The sequence below is a fragment of the Capsicum annuum genome, chromosome 12 (assembly GCF_002878395.1).
Source record: "Capsicum annuum cultivar UCD-10X-F1 chromosome 12, UCD10Xv1.1, whole genome shotgun sequence".
NCBI classification, from domain to species: Eukaryota; Viridiplantae; Streptophyta; class Magnoliopsida; order Solanales; family Solanaceae; genus Capsicum; species Capsicum annuum.
In genome coordinates, this window is record NC_061122.1 from 152,780,165 (window position 1) to 152,796,382 (window position 16,218).

A 16,218-nucleotide genomic window follows, 5' to 3' on the forward strand; every position below is an offset into this window, starting at 1 on the left:
CCAAGACAAGAGTTAGTAAGGCGACACTCTAAGACTCATAAGGTGAAGAGGAAAATTCACCAAAGGCGTTCACAAGATGGTTGGTAATACATGTCTTGTCATATTCTTCATGAATGACAGTGAAATAGTTGGAAGAAGCATGATAAACTACGTAGTTAGGAAGTCAGGGGGAACACAATCCTAGTACTTATGTCAGATTGATTTCAACCCAAAAGCGACCAAGATTTGTTACTTTTGATATTGTTCACACCAAATTCCCGCATGCACTTTTCTATATTTTTCTGGCTGCTTCAGCAAACTCATGAGAAATAATTAGCCTATTCTCTATTGGTTCGACCGCAACCTAAATTGGGGTATTATATTTGACATCGATCATATTATACTTCTTGGATTTTTAGTTTTGGGAGATATCATAATGCTAGGAAAATCACCGTTCATCGTGATTACAAGGTGGTGTTTACAATCGCAAAGCGAAATGAAGTTCTTCTCTGCAAATGTGGGGAGGTTGTATTGAATATGAAGGCTCGATTCATCATCCTTGGCTGCAAATATGAAGGCCAATTTTATTTCTGGTCAACTTTGACCCTTAAGATCGCGAGGTGGGATTTGTGATTATGAGGTACTGTTCACAAAATAATATTTGTGATTTTACTCTATTTTTGGACCTCCAAGCTTTAGGATAGGAGATTTTTTAGGGTTTAAACATTAAATTTCATATGGGTAACTTCTAAACTAATAATTTCACTATTAACCATTCTTTATGTCTTTAAAAACACCTTTAAATCATGATTTTCAAAGTAAAAAATTAGGGGTTTTATTGGTAAAGTATAAAAAGGGATTTTTCTTCATTTTGGACCTTAATTTTCACCTATCTTAGGATGGGTTTTCTGTTATAGACTCCTATAACCTGGGGAATATGTTTTGAAAATAAAAAATTTGGTTTTACCTCTTTTGTTTTCGAACTCGTTTTTGAACCCCTTATGGCTCTGACCCAAATATGGGAAATATGAGCTATCGTAGATTTCTTGTAATGAGTAGATGCTATTTTTGAATGTTCTAGTTAATTTTGAGGCTATTCTCAAGAGGAGGACTCTGTGTTGAAGAACTTGAGACTGGTATTTCATTGTTTCAAGGTAAGTTATGTCTTAACTTCTTTCAAATTGAGTTGGGTAGTCCATGAATTAGTAAAACATGTTATGGATTGGAGAAAATAACTACTGGGTTTATATTTTGGTATTATTTTACTGTTGTTTTCTCGTGTGGGGGCTCATATTCTATTATTGTTAGTTTGTGATATATGATATTGTGTGTTGCTCATGTGAAGGCTTTATTTGGCATCATTCGCCTTATATGTGTATCTAAATTCCTTTATTCTAGAAATGATGCTCATGCGAGGGCTTATTTTACTAATATAGGACTTATTTGAGCTTTGGTTGTTTTTATCATGAAAAATACATGAGTTAGGGGTTGACATAATATTAATGATGTCTTGTATACATATTTAGTCTGATGGTGCCTAATTAGAGTTGATAATCACAAATTATAGTCATATTGAGTTGATTTTTAGGCTCACTTGTATATATATTTTGTGTTGGGTGGATTGGATATCATCATTTGAGTTGGTTGTGAGTATTACATCCTCATTTCATACATATACATTCATGAGATACTGGTACCACTAGAAAATACTATTTTTGAAAGCAAATGTGACACTTTTATGAAAGCCCTCTCTGTGAACATGATCCGGAGAGGAGAGTTGAGACTAAGATGTGAGATATAATATATGGATTGTGAACTCCCATGGGTCCTACTTGGTATTTGCGAGCTCGTTGGGTGTATACGAAAAGTGTTGCGATGGCTTTCATCATTCATCCTATACATATTGCATTGCATTAATATTTGCATCTTGCATGTTTTTCTTTGTTTCCTTGATTTGTGCTTGATTTACATGTACTTCTCCTATATATATGTGTTGTTACTCTTTTCTTATACTGGTATATATATATATATATACATATATATATAATAGAATTGTCAGTAAAGACAGTGTGATCTATTGTTTAGGACTTTTCTGTTTACAGGTGACGTACTCATAGTATATTTTACTTGCCCTATTTTCTGCTTTGCTCAGTCAGCCTATTATGCCTACTGAGTAGAAGTGAACTTCAATTTTGGTGCGATCCTAGCATGAGTATGACTCACAAAGGTTGATTTCGTGCGGTAGAGCTAGTGACACTTTCAGGTACTTGGCGCTCTTAGCTATCAGAATCGACTCCTGGCCTCTCCTATCTATGAGTTGTTTTTACTCCTATTTCAGACATAAACTAAGTACTTTCATTTATGGATATTGTATTAGATGCTCTTATGTGGTGACACCAGATTTTGGGATTTAATTTTATGAATTTCCTTTATGTTTCGTTGTAATTATATTTCATGTTTGACTTGATTTCGTTCTAGAAGTCTCGCATGGACGTTTACTTCTATATTAGTGTATTTTTTTATATCAATTTGGGTGATTTGCTTACTTACCAAGATTGTGCCTCGATTAGTGTAATCATGATTCGTTTTTAGGCCGTGATAAAAATATAAATACAAATAAAAGCGTGAACTATAAAATAAAAATATAAATACAATTGTATCAACAAATACAAAAATATAAATGATGGTGCGAATACAAATGCAATAAGTAATTGTGGTATTTTCCCTATCATCCACCATTTGTGCTCGACGTAGCCATATTTTGGGAAAATATAAAAATATAAACTAGAAAAACAAAAATGAAAAGAAAAAAATACAAAAAAAAAAAATTAAAAAGAGAAATAGAAGCTAGAGATAGAAGAAAGGAAAAAGCGAAAAGAACGAAACTTAAAAGAATAGGGAAAAATAGAAGAAAAAAATGAAAATAGGAAAAAACAAAAAAAAAAGAAAAAAAGATGGAAAAGAAAGCGAAATAGAAGTTAGCAATAGAAGAGAAGAAAAAAACACATAAAGAAATAATAAAAAAATAGAAAAGAAAAAAAAGAAATGGTGATAAATATAAATACAATGAGTGGTTACGATGCTTCCTTCATCATTCATGACTTGTCCTCGACATAGCCATATTTTTTGGAAATACAAAAAAAAATATAAAATACAATAAAAAAGAGACAAAAAAAATGAGAAAGAAAAAAAAAGGAAAAAAAAAAGAAGAAAAGAAGAAAAAAGAGAAGTAGAGGCAAGAGATAGAAGAGAAAAAGAAAAGAAACTAAAAAGAAAAAAAAGGAAGAAAAAAGAGAGATGTTAAATTGTAATTTTGAAAGTTAGGCTAGGGGCAATCCCATTTTGGTGAAACCTAGGCAATTTTCTGTAAGTGCCTCGAAAAAAGAGTTCTTCAATAACAAATTTGTATTGAGATAATATTTCAACAACTTCGATCTAATAAGTAAATTAGACCAAATGTACCAAATTATTACAATAAGCCTTTTCCAAGTTTAATTTTATTTTTTAAAAAAGTTTCTTACCTTTTCTAAGGAAAAAATTGATTTCCTTTTATTTAATTTAAGTACTGAAATAGCCTTTCCTTTAGCCTTTTGTCTTTTTCCTTTTTATTTTCTCTAATCATATTTTAGGACTCTCTAATTTTATTTTAAATCTTACAAATATAATTAATTACTAATTTGAATATAATGGTGAAAAGACGGTTTTGTCTAAACATGATACTTTTAATGAATGGAAAGAAGTTCAAATGACATTTCTAAAGTCATTCACATTTTAATATAGTATGATAAATTTATTTTAGTGAGTTGTATTTTTGTTAATGCAGAGGTATATCGTGTACAGATTCATTGAGCTACAATATTCTCTTCATATACCATATTTAGATTTAACTTAGATTTCATGTTGTATATTGACGTGCAATTATTATTGTGCAAACTAGTTTTTCTTAAAAGCTGATTAATGTGTTGATTAATTAGTTAATATGAATGACAAAATAATAATTAGGCTAATTTAGTAAATTAGATGCGAGAAGATACATGGAACTTAATTTTTCGTTTAAATGCCTCCTCTCCATCCAAAGCGATCGGAAGAATAACTCGTGAATTAACTTTATAAATTGTGGCATTCTACAAAATTATGATATAGTTATTAAAACTTTTAAATGTTAGATATGAATAAGATTTAGGGGAAATTACCTAAAAGTACATATAGCAAATATAGATTACAATCTAGTAGCACAAAAGCTCCATTACAATCTCGGAGCACAAAAGTTATATTTCAATTTCATAGCCAAAATTATCACAAGGAGTTCAATTGATTCTAACGGTGAGTTGGCAAGTAGTGAAGATCGTAATCAAGAAATTGGTAGAGAAAATTGCCAGACGTCTTTTTTTTTTAGTACTGCCTTACAGAAACAGTAATGAGAGTTGATTTCAGTGAGATCATCAATTGTACAAGCCTAGGCTCCCCAAAACCATAACATTCAAGAGCAATTGAATCAACTTTTGCTTAACTTGCAACTCCGACAGAGAATCAACGAGAGATCCATTGCCGGATAAGAAGTCCTACACATTTGATACATCTCTAAAGAACTCCCAATTCCTCAGGTCATTATGGCACCTACCATAATCCACCAGTAGGAAAGCCAACACATAGTTTGGAATGACTAGTAACGGACTACTCAATAATATAAGGAAAAGAATGTGGAATAAATAAAATAAAAATCAGAAAATAATAGAATCTCATAACCAAATGGTACCAGAACAAGAGTTTCTTACATAATAAGAGTACAAAAGTAAAATATCAAGGGAGATACACTGATACAACTCATCTTCTAATAAAATATAGAGACTAGTCCAATACACAAGAAAGAGATAAGTGATACTCCAAATTTCAGGTGCTCACTCTAAGTCTCTGAACCATGGTTACTCTACCCGACACACACATACACAGTGATAACCCATACTATGATCTGCAAGCTACAGAAGTGTAGTATGAGGTAGGCTAGGTTTGTCCCTTGTTAGATTAAGCTAATTCATAGTATTGTTATGATATTATGGTTAGATTTTAAATGGGTTTTAGGTATTGGATTGATGAAATGCAAAGCTTGGGTAAGTTGGACAATTTAGGCCATTTTAAAAATGTAAGTTGAACACTTAGCTTAGTTTCTTATGCTTTAGGTTAATTGGACTCCATTTCTCATCTTTAGTATAAGAATACCTCAGATCAATCAAAATTAAGTATAAATTCTCTGATTACTCATGTTTAGGGTAAGTTGGCCTTAATTGCTTACACTAATGAAGGTTGCCTTTGTTCCATTTGACTTAGTTAAAGAGCTTGAGAAGAATCTCGAACTTAGGGCTATTATTGGCTTGGTTAACATCTAAGAGTGAATTTAGATACCTTATCCAATTTAAGATAGAACTTAACCTAGAATGTATTTTGATGATTTTGAAGTGGGCTCTTTGACCCACCATAAACAAAAATCAAGGGTAGTTCTCTTCAAATCCTTATATGATTATTTAATACCTAAAGAATGCCCTTTTAAGGAAATATTAAAAAACTTTGATATTTGATGGTTATGTTGGTTAATGTAAGGGTTGACACCTATTAATTATGTTGTTATTTATGCTATTGATGATGTATTATATATATATATATATATATATCCCTAATTTGAGTCCAAAAGATGATTATGCTATTGATTATATAGCCAGTTTGAGTTTTGAAGTTGATTATTCTATTGATTATTTTTAATTGTTCAAGCCCGACTATTGATTATATTAACCGATTCAATTTGGATATGTCTAATATGCCATGATAAGACCCCTTTTAATTTATGATATCGAGGTGTGAGATTAAAGGTAGTAATTTGGCTAAGTTAGAAAATAAGAAATTAGTTATAATATGGCAGGCCATAAATAGACTCTAATAGTAAACTGACTAGTTGAAAAATAATGGTAAAATTATATATGGTGACTAGTGGATAGATGATGACTTGCTGGTAATTGGATCAGCTATAAGAGATGCATAGCTGATTTACACACTAGTGTATAAATGATGATAAGTTTGCTATATATTGGTAAATGGAGAAATAATGTCCAAATAATGAGTTTGTTATTTGTAAATAGTGAATGGATGATTTATTCTATCTTTGAGTGTACTCTCCAAGAGAATAGGAGTCCGTGATGAGTTATTTACTTTCTGCACAAATTGTCATGTGGGAGCTAATTTTGTAGTTATGACTGTATGTGCTAGTTAATTATGTTATGTAACTAGTCTAATTTATTTATTTATTTATACACAAAGATGTTGAAGCTATTTTAGGTTTGTCTATACCTTGACTAAGTTTTGTTATCTTTCATTTATCATACTTATATCATGATTTAGCTAAGTCGACTAATGATACCTACTGGGTACCCTTTGTTTTGGTACTCATACTACAGTTCTGTACCTTTTTGGTGCAAATTTTAGTACTACCCATCGCCATTGATCGTTAATCATGTTGTGTTGATTTTCTAAAAATAGGGTGAACTTTTGGAGTCAGAGTCATCATTTTCCTTATATCTTTAAATATTCAGTCTTTTGTTGTTGAGACATATATTTTAACTATTCTAAACTTTTGAAGTTCTAATATAGTCATTAAATTCTTGTGTAATAGTTCTACCGGGTCGTGATATAGTATTTTTTATTAACTGTTGTTATCTATATAGAACACTTTGCTTTTTTATAAGTGTATTGTTCATTTTAATCTATGCTTGGGAAATTTCCACAAAGTTTACTCATTGCATTTAGCTCTGGTTATGGTTTGGCTTACCTACTAGTGGGATAGAGTAGGTGCCATCATGACTAATGAATTAGGTAGTTACAGTATAGTTGGTATAAGAGCTAGTGTCTAGTAGAGTCTTGCAGATCAGAATGATAACATCCATTTCCTATCTTTGAGAGGCTATGGGACATTCTTTTGAGTTCATTACTTTTTTTTTTATTTATATCATGTAACTGTCTGAGTTAGTTTTTGAGGTAATCCCTTAACTTTACTCTTATACAGATATCAAGGACAGATGCTATTGCTACACGAAATAAGGATCCCGATCCCGAGCCTAGGGATCCTACTCTTTTTCATGAATGACCTGGAGGTCTTGGACTGCCTTGTGATGTGTTCCTAGATAGGGTCCAGGATAGGCTACCTTTCTCAGGACCTATTCTCTCTTTTGAGATAGAGATTTTTCTGCCCTAGCCAGCACTGTGCCAGGGACCATCCCATGCTCCACCAGGGTTTAATTCTTCTTTAGTTCAAAGAGATGTGTTGGTTTATCTTTTAAGAATAGTATGTGGTATGACATTTGATATGCATAATATAAAGATTGGAGTTGTATTGAGGCAGGGGAAACCTATAGTCGTGACTCCCAGAGTTGAGGTTTCTCCTACACTGGTAGTTGCTCAGCTGGTAGTTGCATAACTTGCTATGTATTCTAAGAGCAAAAGATGTTGGGTAGATTCTTGAGGTTAGCTCAGCCTACATTTTCATGTGCTACTGTTAAGGATGCATATGTGTATCTAATTGCTTGGGAGTATAAAATCCATAATTTTGGAATTATTGAGACACTTGGTGTGTATTGCACCATATTATAGTTGGATTTGGCTGTTCGACATTGGTGGAGAAGTTATATAGATTCTTGACCTGTTAGAACTTATTCGTTATTATGACCTTAGTTCTTCATGATGTTCTTTCAGAAGAAAATACCTTACAACTTTAGATATGATTTGAGGGATTAGTTATCTAGAGTGGAGCAGGGTTGCATGATAGTTTTATAATATAAGGCTAATTTTCAAGAGCTAGCTAGGCATGCTACTTCTATTCTAAATACTGAGTATAAGAGGGTTCATTTCATTGTTAGGAGGTTTAGAATCCCCATTTGTGTGTTTAGTTAGAGTTTGGTTGTTATGGATAGGTTTTTTGCTAAGGTTACGAATTAGGTTCGAGTCATAGAGGAGATGCATTCTGAGACCCAAGGGGGAAACAATAAGAGGCCTAGATATCAGGGAAGCTTCTGTAGGATTTTTAAAAAAATTTTCCATTTAATTTGGAATTTTATTAATCAAATTCAAATAATGTCAAAAGAAAAATTGGCCAACCCATTTAAAATTACACAAAATGAAAAAAAATAAAAAATATCTACTCTTTCCTACTGATTCGGCCCAACACGGGTCCATATAAAAACAACATATATACCCTAAGTAGGGTTTCCAAAAACATCTTGTATCCATTTAAGCTTTCTTCTTAAGACTCTCACTACATCCATGCTTCTTTCACTAATTTCAGCTTCATTCTTCGTATGCTTTGGGTGATTAATGTTATGTTGACATGGTCTTTGTTGCAATCTTTTATCAGCTTACAGAAGTGAGTTTTAGTTCTGTCTAATTTCTTTGATATGCTTTCCTTCATGTTCTTGATTTGTTGTGTTTGACCCTTGATTTAGTTATGTTCTTTGATTAATGGGTTGGTGTTCTTTTTTTTTGTACTTTTATGAGGGAGCTAGTCAGTTGGGATCTGCTATCAATTCCGAGTGAATTTATTACCAGCTCTCCTCTTTCTTTGCTTCTAATTTTGTCAAATATAATGTGTACTCGTGCTCTTTCTTTAAAGATATTTCTGGGATGAATAAAATGGGATACTTGGACCAACACATATTTGGATATTAGCATATTTCACTGCTTTATCAAACTCAAAATGACCAATAGGCCCTCTCATATTACTGAGAGTCCTTTTTGTTGGTTGATGTAGACTAGGCCAGCTAGAAGGTTCACTCTTTTTGATATCGTAATGTCTTGTAAATATGTTGCATGTGATACTTTTAGCTTTAGACTTTGCAGCCATTTCACCCCTTTGATGGTGACAGTATTAAATATGGACATTGTAATTTGTCAGTATTTATTATGCATTTTTCTCTTATTTTTAGCTGCTAAACGTTTGTATGTGGAATGCTCTTGTGTCTTTAGCTAAGTTAGAAAAATAGTCCGCTAGCTGATTTCCCTCTACATATATACGTTGATACTGCACTTACTTTCCTTCTATAAGCTAATTTACCTGTTTAACTATTATTGATATGTTCCATGGACATGGCCACTTTCATATTAAAATATTTTGTATGGTTAAAGAGTTAGTTTGAATAATCACTTTGTTGCTCTGTGTCTGTTTACAATTGTTGAGTGCTTGTAGTATTGCTATTGCTTTTGCCTGTACACTATCAGCATTTTCAATAGGTGCTCTTTGAGCATATAGTAGATCTTCCTGCACATCTCTTTGACATAAAGCAAATGAAATTCCTCCTGAACTACCTCTAGCTGCTCCATCTATATTGTATTTCACCCAGTCCTCTTTATGTGCCTCCCATAGTACTTTAGTTACCTTGATAAGAACTTTAAGCTTTTCAAACTCCTTTAGTATATCTAGCCACACACTTGGGAATTCTAATGTTGGCTTCTTCACCATCAATAGAATCCTAAAACTTCTTGTAATATTGTATATAACTCTCAGCCCTGTGGTATGTTCGCCTTCATGCTCCAAATAGTATTTTCTTTTCAATAATTACCACAATATGATACTAGGTAAAGAATAATAATATACTTTCTCCCTTTGCCTCACCTCTGCATTCCACCATTTGAGAATTGTCTCTCTTATGCTCAAGCCTTGGATATTTATTCATATAAAGAAGAAAATAAGACCGTGTCCTTTTAACAATAAAAGATATTTTGAATACATGTGTCACAGTCTACAATAATGGTCCTTCACAATGCTAATATTTTGGAGGTCCGTGTACTCCCCATCTCCTCATGTTATTATCCATAGAAATTCTTTCTTTCCATAATCTCCATATAAAAAAACATATTTTAAAGGGTAAACCATTTATTTATATACTTTTGTATGTTTTGTTTACATGCTCCTTATATCTTATATATTGCTAAGCTGGATTTACTGAAAATTGTATTTTCGCTTCAATACACTATATAGGACTGTCCCCATCTTCTTCACTAGGTGGATGAGTCTTATGCAGAATGTGGTCAGCTATATCTTCTGGAAAAATATCTTTAATTACTTTCTCTTTCCATTTTCCATTATAAGCTAAGTCACTAACAACCTGATATTCCCCTTTCTCCTTAAAACTATCCATCATGATAAAGTATAAGTCACCTTGTAATGTCCAATTATCCAACCAAATATTTGAATTCCCTTTACTGAGTTTCCATACAATCAAATACTCTACTAAATCCTTTGCTATTAACATTTTCTTCCATAGCTGAGATTCACCTACACCCTTTCTCCACATGATAGGCTTAGGATTTTTGTTTTTACAATATTTATTCAATATGTAGCTACTCCAAATTGATTTTGTAGCTCTAAAATTCTGCCACTACTTACAAAAAAGATCCATAGAGATGTTTGTTAACTATCAAAAACCCAATCCTCCTTCTCATTCTTCAAGTAAACATGTTGTCGCCAAATAACTCCATGTCCCCCTATTTACCTATATTGCTACTCCAAAAGAATTAAGATAGTGCTCTCTGAATTGTAGTCATCATATTTAGAGGAGGATTCATTACTGATAAATAGTGAATAGGAATGCTTTGAAGGACATGTTTAATAAAAATTGCTCATCCTCCTAATTATAGAAGCATTCCATACCAGCTTTGCAACTTACAACTTATCTTATTCATGCTATGCTAATAATAATATTTTTTCTTTCTCATATAAAAAATTAGACAACCTAGATAAGTCAAAGGGAACTCCATCCTTAATATTCTAGTAACCTCTTCTTCCATAACCACAACTTCGTTAGAGATATTTTTATGCATGGTGAGTGATGATTTTATCGTACATTTTCACTCTACATTCGTGCACATTATCATGATTTTAGTTTACAAACTAAATGAAATTGTGGTTGAATGCACTAATATCCATATTTTAAAGGTACATAATTGGTGACACAAAAAGATGTGGATTAGAGTGTAAATGTGATCAAAAGAAGGCAAGAAAGTGCTGCTGAAGACTTGGATTGGTTGCATGAGTTGCTCGTGATCGTGGTAGCCATAGTTGCAGTGAAGCCTATATGATTGTGGGACGTCAGAAAAGAGCAGCCTAAGGGCTGAAATGTTAATTCACATGGTTGATCCCAACTTTTACAAAAAGAAGACTCAAACCCTTTTATTGGACATATTTAATCATCCCCAATTTTTAACAGTGTTCTAGGGTTTGTAGCCTATATTCTTGGAGAGGAAAATATTGTATAAATTTTGGGAGAAGAATATTTTGGAGTCACTTCGAAGTGAAGAATTAGTGAACTCTCATTGAAAATTTGTTAGATCTCATAGGTTGAAGTAACATTCACTTAAATTTTCTCATATAAAATCAGTGGAAATGTAGGGTAAAGTATTTTCTCATTTATCTTATGAGTAGCTAGTTTTCCTCTTAGTATTATGCAATAATAGGGTGTAAAATATCTATGAGATGTGACTTTTTTGTCCATTTGCTAGTTTGTGATTTTGAATTCTATTATTTCTTGAGTAACTGGGTTGGTAGTTGTTGTTGAAATCCTAAAATACCCAAATGGGTTTGATGGATGAATATCCCAAACTCTTGAAAGCTCAAACTTTCCTTGAAAGAGAGGTTTGAGTGAACTTTAGGAACCCACATAATCCTTGAAATAGGGGTATAGGAACCAAGGTAATAGTAGATAATTTATGAGCATGGTTGACTAATTTTTTACTATCTTAGACATAAGGTGTTTGTAAGGTTTACTATATGTTAGACACTATCCTAGAAATTGGGGTGTTTAATTGAGGTATTGGTTTCGATCAAAGCACTGATTAAGTACTCGAAAGGGTCAATGAGTGACACCCTTGGGGTTTTGTTGACAAACTAGCAACAAGGATTTCTAACCTAGCCTACTACATCACCAACACTTAGAATTTGCATCAAGTTATCTAACACCCAAGCATATGTTTACCCTAGGAAAGAATAATCCCAAAATCTATGCCTAATTTCCTAAACCCTACTTATTAATTACCCCAAATTAATACTAGAAAATCACAAATAGAAATACTAAGTATGATACCATTCAACCCCCCGCCCCCCAATATTTTTATCTTTTTGTAATATTGGTTTGAATTTAGCTAGTAGCTATCATTTTAAACTAATTTAATCGCCACTTACATTATTCCTCGTGGATTTGACCCCTACTCCAAAGATGGGTAAATATATTGATGATGACCACTATGCACTTAAATTGGCAAGTAAGTTGAGCATTATAAAAAATTGTGCCGTTGTTAGGGAACAATTTGGCGGATTGAGTTAGTTTGTCATTCTAGCTTACTTGCTTGAATTTAAACTTGTACATAATTGTTCGTGATTTTCTTTTGTTTCTTGTATTAGGTAGATTTTTGTTTTTGTTTTAATTTTCTCTATAGTATCTTTCAACAAATATGATTTTGGTAGTTGGAAGTCTTTTCTTGATAATCCATGTCCATATGGTAATAGACGGCAATTTGGAAGAGATTACACAAATGTTCTTTCGAGAAAGATGATAACACCATCTCGATCCTATTGGGGGTATTCTTGTTCTTTGTGTGGTGGCCAAGATTAAAATTGGAGTGATTACCTAAATGCCCCTACCTTTATTATGCTAACCGAGTTGCTCGTTCTTCTTATGAGTTTGATAGTTCATATAATGAGGCAAAGGATGAGCAATATACCAGGCTAATAGTTTTGAAGACATACTTCTAACTATTTTGGATCGGGTAACTACAATGGAGGAGAATGTGCATGACATACGCCAATCCAATAAGGCATTTGGAAGGGAGATTTCCAAATAGAAGAAGTGGGCATGGAGATAAAACTTGCAAATACCACTACCTTTCCCATTTCCTAAGAGGAGGCTAATTAAGAAGAGAAACAAAGCTATGATAATTTTGTTTGGTAGTGAAGAATCCTAGGTGATTTCCTAATCAACCGAATCAAATAATGTGGAAGATGTCCAAACAAAAGAAATGGTACTAGAGTTCAAAGAAGAATCAAACACAATTTTGTATGACAACTCTAGTTCATTTCAGGGTGAAAGTGCTACAGAGGAGGAAATTTTGGAATCAGGGGTTCAACCTTATTCAAACAACTTTCCTACGTTATGCTTAGAGGATGTGATGAGAATCCATCTAGCTAAGAAAATAGTGGATTGTGAGGACAAGGAGTACAATTCCTAAATTATGGGGTTTGAAAATCCAAGTGAGAACATGGAAACCCCACCATCAATGTCCAAGGACTTCAACTTTCGATGTTCAACTAGTGGCGTATTGATGTCCTCACCTTTGCCCAAAGAGCTAAACTAAAAATTTGATGTGAAATTTGGTAAAAGGTTTAATTCTTCAAAAGGGAGAGATCAAAGCTCCCTCATCATTTCCTCACTTATTTCATGTTTTTTATTGGAAGATTTAAATCTTTTGTCCCTCTGCCGCTCTTTGCAAAATGAATGAAAGTTGGTATGGAGATTTAAAACTTCTATATGGAAGCACAAAAGGAAGTTGACGAGGCATCATGCTAAGACGTTAAACTAAGCTCTCAATGGGAGGTACCCTATCAAGCCATGAAAAGTGGCACGTATCCTTTTATATTATGCATGATAGAGTAGATTTATTTTTGCATTTGTTCATACATTATCAATGAAAAGATGGGTCTAGGAAAAATCATGATCAAAATAGAAAAAGAGAGTTGTGAAAGTGGTATGTTGGAATGAATAAAGAAGTGTAGAGACCTAGATCTCGGTCTCAGTTACCGAGACCGCGGTCCATTCCATCGAGATCGCGAAAGCCATATGACCGCGATCATGAAACTAGGATTGCAATCGCAGTCAAGTAAGCTTAAATGACCATCTGACTACAAATTCTTCACACACACCATTCCAAAGTTCTCTCAAATTCTCTTAAATTTCATGCATTGTGTAGAGAATCCAAGTGTCATTTCAATCTATTTGCATCATCATACTTGGTATGTTGTCTCAATTCCCTTATTTTTAATGTAATTATATGTTTAGAACTTGTAGTTCAGGGAAAGGCCTGAAATTTTTTTTTCACTACCAAATACATACTTTCTGATGATTATTGTTGTGGTTAGCTATTGTAGGTTGTGTACACACTAAAGGGGAAGTCTTGAGTACCATAATCTAGACCTTAAATGGTTAAAATTAATGTGTACACCATGTTTTTGATGTAATGCCCTAATGAGTTCAATGTGAATTCCTTTGAGTTTGGGGCTATGATCATACATCCTAGGCTTAAGTTCATTGTTGTTGATGTTTATGTGCCTATTTTGAACACAAAATCGGTGTTAAAATCATGTGTTTTGAGAGATGTGCAGACTATCAACTATGGTCTTAAGTACCACAATCGTTGTCCCAATGATCGCAATTGCTGCACCGCGATCGCGGTCATTGATCCATGATCTCCATATCTAAGGGCAGTGTCTGAAGACACCAAAATTCCTGCACATCTATTTCTCACCCTAAAACCTGCTATAACACTTCCATGTGAAGTTGATTGATTAGTCCAACATGCTTTTGATATGATAGTGATAATGATGGTCTGTCATATATTGCTTACATGTACTAAACTACAAGAATTGGAGATTTTGATAACACCAGATTAATGGCAGCTCAATACCAGAATCTTTACTATGCTGACTTTCCTAGGAAAATACTGCAATATAAGATGGGTATCAGCTTAGACAAAGTGAAGGAGAAGCTTACAGAATTCTATGCAAGACTCACTGCTACTAGGTTAAAATGCTTTGTCCTGAACCCTTGCCATCCTAATGAGAAGTGGGTACGTGACTACTATGTGAAACTCAGTGTAGTTTTTATCACAAACCTAGCGATGACAATATAGGGTAAGCAAGTGAACTTTAAAGTGGAGCAGATCAATAATGTTTATGGGCTCCCGGATATTGACATAGAGTAGTTCCATGAAAGAGCATGTTAGCCAAGGAACTGGATGGCAAACATTTTATGTCCTAAAAAAAGGCTCGTTAGGATACCACCAAGAAAGACATTTTGATGAGTGATTTAACAGATGACCCCAGGCTTTGGCTAAATATCACCTATAGCAGAGTATCTTCGTGCACTCGCATGACTGTTTTCACATACTTGTGAGCTCGGGTAGTGGCTTGTATCCTATTTAGCATTACACTCAATTTGGGTAAGATTTTGCTCTCAGAGTGGAGGTACTTTAAGAAACATGGAGGTACATATCTTCTCTTCCCCTCCCTTATTACTAAGCCATGTAGAAGAGCACAGGTAGAGGAGTATGCTGCAGATACATGGGTACTCCTAGGTCCCCACAGCCTCCTTCTCAAATTTTAAGGTGAGGGTGCCCCAGGTCAGAGAAAGAAAAGAAAAATATTCCCAGACAAGTTTACCCAAGAGGGCACAGATTCATGTAGATATTCATTACCCAACCTCTTCAATGACATCTCAGGTTAGATACGGGAGATTAGGGAGTTAGTTTCCAGATTGCATCAGGGACCAAAAGAGTCATACACTTTTAGCCATTCATATATGACTCAGTTATATTATGACATATACTGGGAGGAGTAGAAGAAGCAGAAATCCACTATTGCCAGGTTGGAAAGAGCTAATTCTACCTTAATCGAATCACATAGGGACCTCAAGGACTCCTATAAGAATATGAAAAAAAGGGAGAAAAATAGGGATTAATTCTTCAACAAGATATGGAATGGGGTAAAGGGCCTGTGGAAGGTATTGATACCCCATGATATATTGCCTTCTCCTTGGATGGCGAATGATGACGTGCCCCCTGTCGAGTTGCAAACTGATGATGTTGGTGTTGATAAAGTAGAGTGAGCAGGAGTGGATAGCTCGTGATGCAAATTCAAGGAGACCCCTTATACTCTATCTTTTGTTGCACATGTAGTAAGGATACTACATTATTTTTAGTTGGTGGTGCCCCCGAATTTATATTGTTTTGGTGATGTGTTCCTAGATTTTTCATTTTATGCTATTTTTTAATGACACTCTAGATACTATTTTTCTTTTTTTTTTTTGATATGCTATATTTGGGCACTCTGATGGTACCCACATTTTTATGAATTATCATGGTTTTTAGTTTTAGTTTTACTTTTCACTTTAGTTTTATTTGGATTTTGGTGATGTATGACTAGCTTTGACCTATGATGGA